We start from the raw sequence: 7,030 nt of genomic DNA on the forward strand, positions 1-7,030 counted from the left end.
AGCTAATAAATAGATTGGAGTGTATTTATAGCGTGTAATCTTTGATTTTCCTTATCAAAGCGTGTAATGAAGTTTCTTGGGCCGTTGTAACACAATCTTAATTTATTATATTAAGTTACGGCTATTTATTTTAGATGGCTTTTTGAATTTATAATATTTTTATGTTTATTTATTATTATGTGATTGAATATATGCACATTTAGTTATAATTAATATTAGAATTAGTATTTCATAGGGTTCCGTACCCAAAGGGTACAAACGGAACCGTATTACTAAGCCTCTGTTATGTGTCCGTCTGTCAAAGGGCTCTATCTTCTAAATCGTAATAGATAGTTACTTGAAACTTTTACAGAGTATGTCTAAGGCCATTATATCAATAAATACTATAACTAAAAAACATGAAAATTTTGAACTCTCCGTGTGCGAGATTTTATTTTGTATAATTTGTAATTTAAAATAAATAAATCAAAGAAAATTCATCGTTAGCTCAGACAAAATTTATTTGAATGCATAAAATATTTTATTTTTCACGACAAAGTATAAAAAACTTGTTAGTTATTATAACTGAGTTTAATGATTTGTTATCATTTTAACAATGTACTTTTGGTTTGAGCGTGTAAACCGTATTTAATTATAACTATCTCAGGATTTTTACTGGGATCTTTAAAATAAAAGACGTACTGCCGATTTGGAGGCTGGTTTAATGACTAAGTTCAAAATTACATGGTGGGCTCATCCGGTGGCCCAGACCGCTGACTTTGCAACGTTACACGGTGGTCTCATGCGGTGGCCCAGACCGCTGACTTGGCTAATCTTATCTAGGCTGTCGCCATAGGCTTATACATATGTAATTATAGCTAATCTAAGGCAGAGGGTTCTGTAGTTTCCATAACTCCTCCGACCTTAAGAGGAAAATTATCGGAGGCTTCGAAGGGGCCGTCCTCATAGATACATCTTGGTTTTGGGGTTCTAATACCACAGGGGTATTCGATTGAACTTGTTGTAGTGGCTTGTACCCTAATTGTTGCGGTGGCTTATAACCAACCTGTAAAGGTGGTCTATAGCCAAATTGTTGCGGTGGCTTATATCCGAACTGCAAAGGTGGCTTATAACCAAATTGTTGAGGTGGCTTATAACCAAATTGTTGCGGTTGTCTATAACCAAATGGTTGAGGTGGTCTATAACCTAACGGTAAGCCCTTTTGAGGTCGATACCCGAATACAGGTTGTGGCACTTGACCTTGGTTCATAACTCGAGGTACCCATTTTTGTGCATCTTGGGGATTACTAAAATTAAATTTATACTGAAAAGGTAAAAACGGTTGTTTTCCATTTGGATAGCGTACCGATGACCTTGAACCGGATTCCAAAATTTGGTTACTACCATGAATGCGATTACGTGTATTATATTGTTCTAAGAAATTAACTTCTTCAAGGACAATGCTTAAGGCTGCTTCTAGGGTTGTGGGCGATTTGAGCCTCACGATACGCACCATATTTTCAGGAAGGTTGTATAAAAATACATTCAAAGCCGTATTGTTGTAAATAACTAATTTAGCGCGTTTTAACTCCTGATCATTAATTGTATTCACTTTTGACATTAATAACGAACGAACACCTTGAATTCTGTTAGAAAAGTCTAAAAAACTTTCACCAGATTTAATTTTTAAAGATTCTAATTCGATATTAATACACGCTTCACTACGCGGGTCTCCAAAATGTTGAATCAGCACTTCTTTTAACGCGGACCATGTAACAATATCTTCGCGTTCTGATAAAAGCGCAGCTGCATCCTCTCTTAGTCTACTCGTTATAGCATTAAAAACATAAAGATTTTGTTCTGCATTTCCTTTAAACCGATCAATCACATATTGACACTTTCGCAAATAAAGGTTTAACTGTCTTTTATCACCATTATATAGCGGAATTAAATCTAAAATTTCTTTTGGTATTTGTTCGATAGTCGTAGTCATAATGATAGAGTAGTAAACTATTTAGAGGTAGCAACTTCACTTGAATTGAAATTGGATTAACAATTGAATTTCACACACATATATAAAACAATAAAACACACAATTGAAGCACAATTAATAAAATCTAAATTAATAAAATAAAATTTTGTAAAAGTTTTATAAAAGTAAAAAAACGAAATATTTGCAAAAAGAGTAAAGAATATTTTAAAATTAGTCTTCTACAATTATCATAGAGTTTTATATGATAGTAATTTTTATTATTTATTTTAAACAATTAAAAATTGCGATAATAAATTTTAAAACGTAAACTCTCTGACATTTTCTACTCTGTGTCTTATTCTAAGAATTAAATCTCGATAATACAATATCATAATTTCATACAGACTTATTTTATTAAAACACTGTTACATGAGCAAGGTTTGATCTCAAATATAACATTTAATTTTAAATTACTGAAAAATATAGGAGGAATGTTGGAACAAAGGATTGGCGAAAAGTTGTACTCACCGACCGCTTCCGAATCCCATACTCGATGGTTTTTACACTTCACGACACAAAAGAATATTTATTTGGTTCGTCGGATTTTCTCACTATTCCTTCATTTAACGCTTACTTTTTCTTACGAATTTTGACGTCCGAAAATACGTTTATTAAGGATTTCCACGAGAAAATCCTACCGGCTGCGCCACTTTTGGTTTGAGCGTGTAAACCGTATTTAATTATAACTATCTCAGGATTTTTACTGGGATCTTTAAAATAAAAGACGTACTGCCGATTTGGAGGCTGGTTTAATGACTAAGTTCAAAATTACATGGTGGGCTCATCCGGTGGCCCAGACCGCTGACTTTGCAACGTTACACGGTGGTCTCATGCGGTGGCCCAGACCGCTGACTTGGCTAATCTTATCTAGGCTGTCGCCATAGGCTTATACATATGTAATTATAGCTAATCTAAGGCAGAGGGTTCTGTAGTTTCCATAACTATGTACCTAATGTTTACGTTTTAATTAATAAATATGAGTATGATTACTAATAACGTGATATTATATCAACTGAGTCTGATTAGAACATAAAAAGGTTTTTTTTAATAATTAATTATGTTGTGTTATTTTCTAATCTAATTATAAATATGATATCATAGGTCAACAGTATATTAAAATGAAATTTGATCCTATTAGTACTAAAATATTGCCTCAGACCATATCATACCATACTCATATTTATAGTATTGTGAAGGTTTACATAATATATTCATCCTGTCGACTCCATTTTGTTTTTTTATTTTATAACTACATTTTGTTAAGAAGCTTTGCATCTTGATCGAAGGATCCGAAGCAGGGACCTATGATTTTTCAACGTAATGTGCGTATTAGAAATTTATTATGACTTGCTTAAACGGTGAAGGAAAACATCGTGAGGATAGCAACATATCAACATAGTCGTCGGAGATTCCTACCATTTTTAATTGGTTAATCCATCGTAACCTACCATTCCTACCATTTGATTGGTTAAGGTTAATCAGAAAATAAATTGATCTTTGTGTCAATTCCAAATTTGGTATAAAAATTAGTTCCTTTTGTTTTTTTTTAATTTTGTGATGGACCAATAGCTCTACATTTTTTTGCTATTTTTTTCTAGACAAGTAGTTCATTTATTACTTTAGTTATTACTGCGTCAATTACTCTGCATTATACACAATATGTTGTATTGTTCCACCGGGGAGGTACCACCGTCACACTTATTTGAAGCGTGAAGCATTTTTTGCGTTGTGAACGCAAAAACCGACTGTGACTAGATTCAGCTAGAGTTCCTGTTCTCAATGAATTTGATTCAAGATATCCATGGGCGGCAGTGACCACTTACCATCAGGTATACTGCACACTCGACAAACCTACGAACCTACTTCGAAGGTGGTAGGACCCTATGTGGTTCGACTCCGGCGGCACCATCGACACACTTATTTCTGCCTCATAACAGCTGTGTTAAGCGCTGCTGTGTTCTGGTTTGAAGGGTGTGGTAAGGGAGACATACTCTTTCGCGGCGTTCCAACTTAGTCCTCAGGGGTAGCGGCGCATCTGTGGCCGACCTCAGGTAGGAATATATAATCCTACCTGGGTTTGATTACGATGTCCATGGGCGGCAGTAACCACTTACCATCAGGTGGATTGGTGCTCATCTGCTTCTCCCACATTATAAAAAACCCTCGTCTGTTACTCTTATATTATAAAACAATGTGATCCATTCAGGTAATGCTTTAATCCTATCTGGAGTGGATTATAAATGTACGTCCGCCATTTGCCACTTAGTATCAGATGATGAATAAATGTAGGCTTACTAGTCTATTGGCCAAGTGCAAGTCGAACTCGGACACGGCAGGTTCCGTACCACCAAAATGTTCATATTTTTTTTTTAGTATTATTATAGCATCCATTGAAATAAATGCATTGTGATAATTTGAACTGTCTATCTATTACGGTTCAATAGATAAAGCGAAGAACGTCGAAAAATGGCGGTTTCTTGTATGGCGACCACCATTTTATATTTTTAGTATTTGGTGTTATAGCGGCCACCCTTATACATACACCATAAAAATTTCAAGGGTCCGGCAATTACGGTTTAGGAGATAGAGCACTACAGACGGACAGATGGACAGACATCGGAGTCTTAGAGTTCCATTATTATCCTTTGTGTACAGAACCCTAAAAATCATAGTAATTAATTTTACTATCAGAAATGAAGCGAAAATCGACCAGTCATAGTAGGTTACACTTATGTCTGTTTACTAATACGTCGCGGTTAACCACAAAGCTTTAATAATATTCTGATGTACAGTCGGCTTCAGTATTAGTTGAGCAGATCAAAATTAAAAAAAAAACCTATAGGTACACCTAGACGTTCATAAGTAGCTGAACTATTCTTTTTTTTTTGTTTACGAGGGGGAAACCGTCAAAAGGTACCTGACGACGTGGGAGCGACGCCGGGTTATGTGGGATTTGTACCGCACTAAAACCCCGCCGGTGGCCGTTCTCAACGCTTGTTGGAGAACTCCGGGATCTCCAACGGAACACAACCGGAGCCCTCCAAGCGCTATGCCCCGATCGGGCTCTATCCTGGGGGAGTAGTTTTCGCTCCTCCCACACCATGCAGTGTTTACGATGGTATGCGACCACACATACCGCCGTCCTTCCCGGGGTAGCTTGCTGGACGATTCGAGTTCCCACTCTTGCCGCCCGCAACCCCGGAAGCCCCCTTTTAGTCGCCTCCTACGACAAGCAGGGGATACCGTAGCCCTATTCTAGTCCCGGTACTACAGGGACAAGTGGAACTATCCTAACATCATAATTATATAAATATATGCGTCAAAAGTAGCTGAACACCAATAATATGATATGATACCGTTCAGCTACTTTTAACACTACCAAATTCATCTAATTTTGGTGCTAATTGTGTTTAGCTACTTATGAGCGCTTGAGTGTATAAACATGTGTTGTGAAATCTTAATCTGCTCCTTTACTTTTGAAGCTGACTGTACATGTGTTTGTAATTTTTATTCTAACAGGCGCTTGACCGACATTTTTTCTTACCTACTGGGTGACGCAAATGAGTGTGATGCATTCTTATCAGCCTATGTACATATATTAATTGGTCCTTTGTGGCTCTCTAGAGGACTAATTCTTGCAAGGGTCACTAAAGACATGATAGTAATCAAATTCAATATATTCAGTACCCTTAGTATGAGCTTTTACGTTTTTACAAAAATGACTGTTTTGGTATTTGTTTACGTATTTACCCATACATATCCAATCAGCGCCCCTAGCGGATTGTATCAGAACTGATTGGAAATATGTGGAAAATACGCAAACAAATATCCCATACACGCTATCAACCACAGGTTGCTAGCGTGTATGGGAAGTATGGGAACGTTCCGGTGTATTGTACTATATACAGTTCTGTAGCAATGTCACAAGAAAGAATTGATTTTCGATCTTGCACCGGTCGCCTGCACAGGTTCAAAAACTGCACAGGACTATTCCCACACATAGTCCGGTGTACCTGCGCAGGCATACCTGTACAGGTAGGCCTCGCCAGTGCATCGTAGTATTTATGCCAGGCATGAGGCCGTGCGTACAGTTTTCTAGAAATTTGGTAACGCACCCTGGGGGCCTACCACCATCTTTTAAAACCATCACAGTTCAGGAAAGTTTTATTTCCTCCTTAAAACAGTTGAACAAACTTAAACCCTTATTAATTTTTCGCTTATCCATTGTATAAAACCAACGGAAATTGTCATAATTTGCTTAAAAAGTTAAATTTCCTAATTTCCTGGTAGTAACCTCCCTGTGCTTATTGATACAATATGTTTTATCTGACATGACACGTTCAATGTCTGTGATATAAATGGGACCTGATTCTTATCAGATGACAATACAAAGACTCAATTTGATATCATTAGAAACTTAATTGAATAATAATGGTCATTCTAATCGTTTTAAATTCCGTTCAACGAGTGTGTTACCGGTTACGGTTGCCACCCGTTCTAAAATATATACATGCTATGTTTTAGTCAATTGTTCTATATAGGTATTATAGAAGTTCAATTGATGTAATTAAGTACAATTGATTTAGAAGGGTACTACTACATTTGTATCCTACTCAAATGTCGTGACTTCAGTGATCTCTACCTCAAAATTAAATCATAAGCAGTGGTCGGTGAAAAAAAGGGTCATCAAAAAAATATGATTTTAGTTTATTTGAAAATATAATTGGGTTAAATTTAGTGAAACAGTGTGCACTATATTTCCCTTGCCCCAAAATATTTTCTTCAAAAATAACGTGGCAACCCTATCACCGGTAACGATTGAGACGGTGATTGGCGATAACTATCCGAAGAATGACCTCAGAACAACAAAGGTCTGGGGGGACGACATTGAACTGTTAACTCGCCGTGAATAGGTCAAATCTACGCGATCATTATGTCTCATCGACAGGTTCGCAAATAGGAACTAAAAAGGCTAAAAGTCTAACACGTAAAGCGGCCTCGACTTGCGTGTTCGACTTT

Source organism: Epargyreus clarus, unplaced genomic scaffold (assembly GCF_041222505.1).
Source record: "Epargyreus clarus isolate Ecla_fem2 unplaced genomic scaffold, WU_Ecla_fem_2.2 ptg000019l, whole genome shotgun sequence".
Classification (NCBI taxonomy): Eukaryota; Metazoa; Arthropoda; class Insecta; order Lepidoptera; family Hesperiidae; genus Epargyreus; species Epargyreus clarus.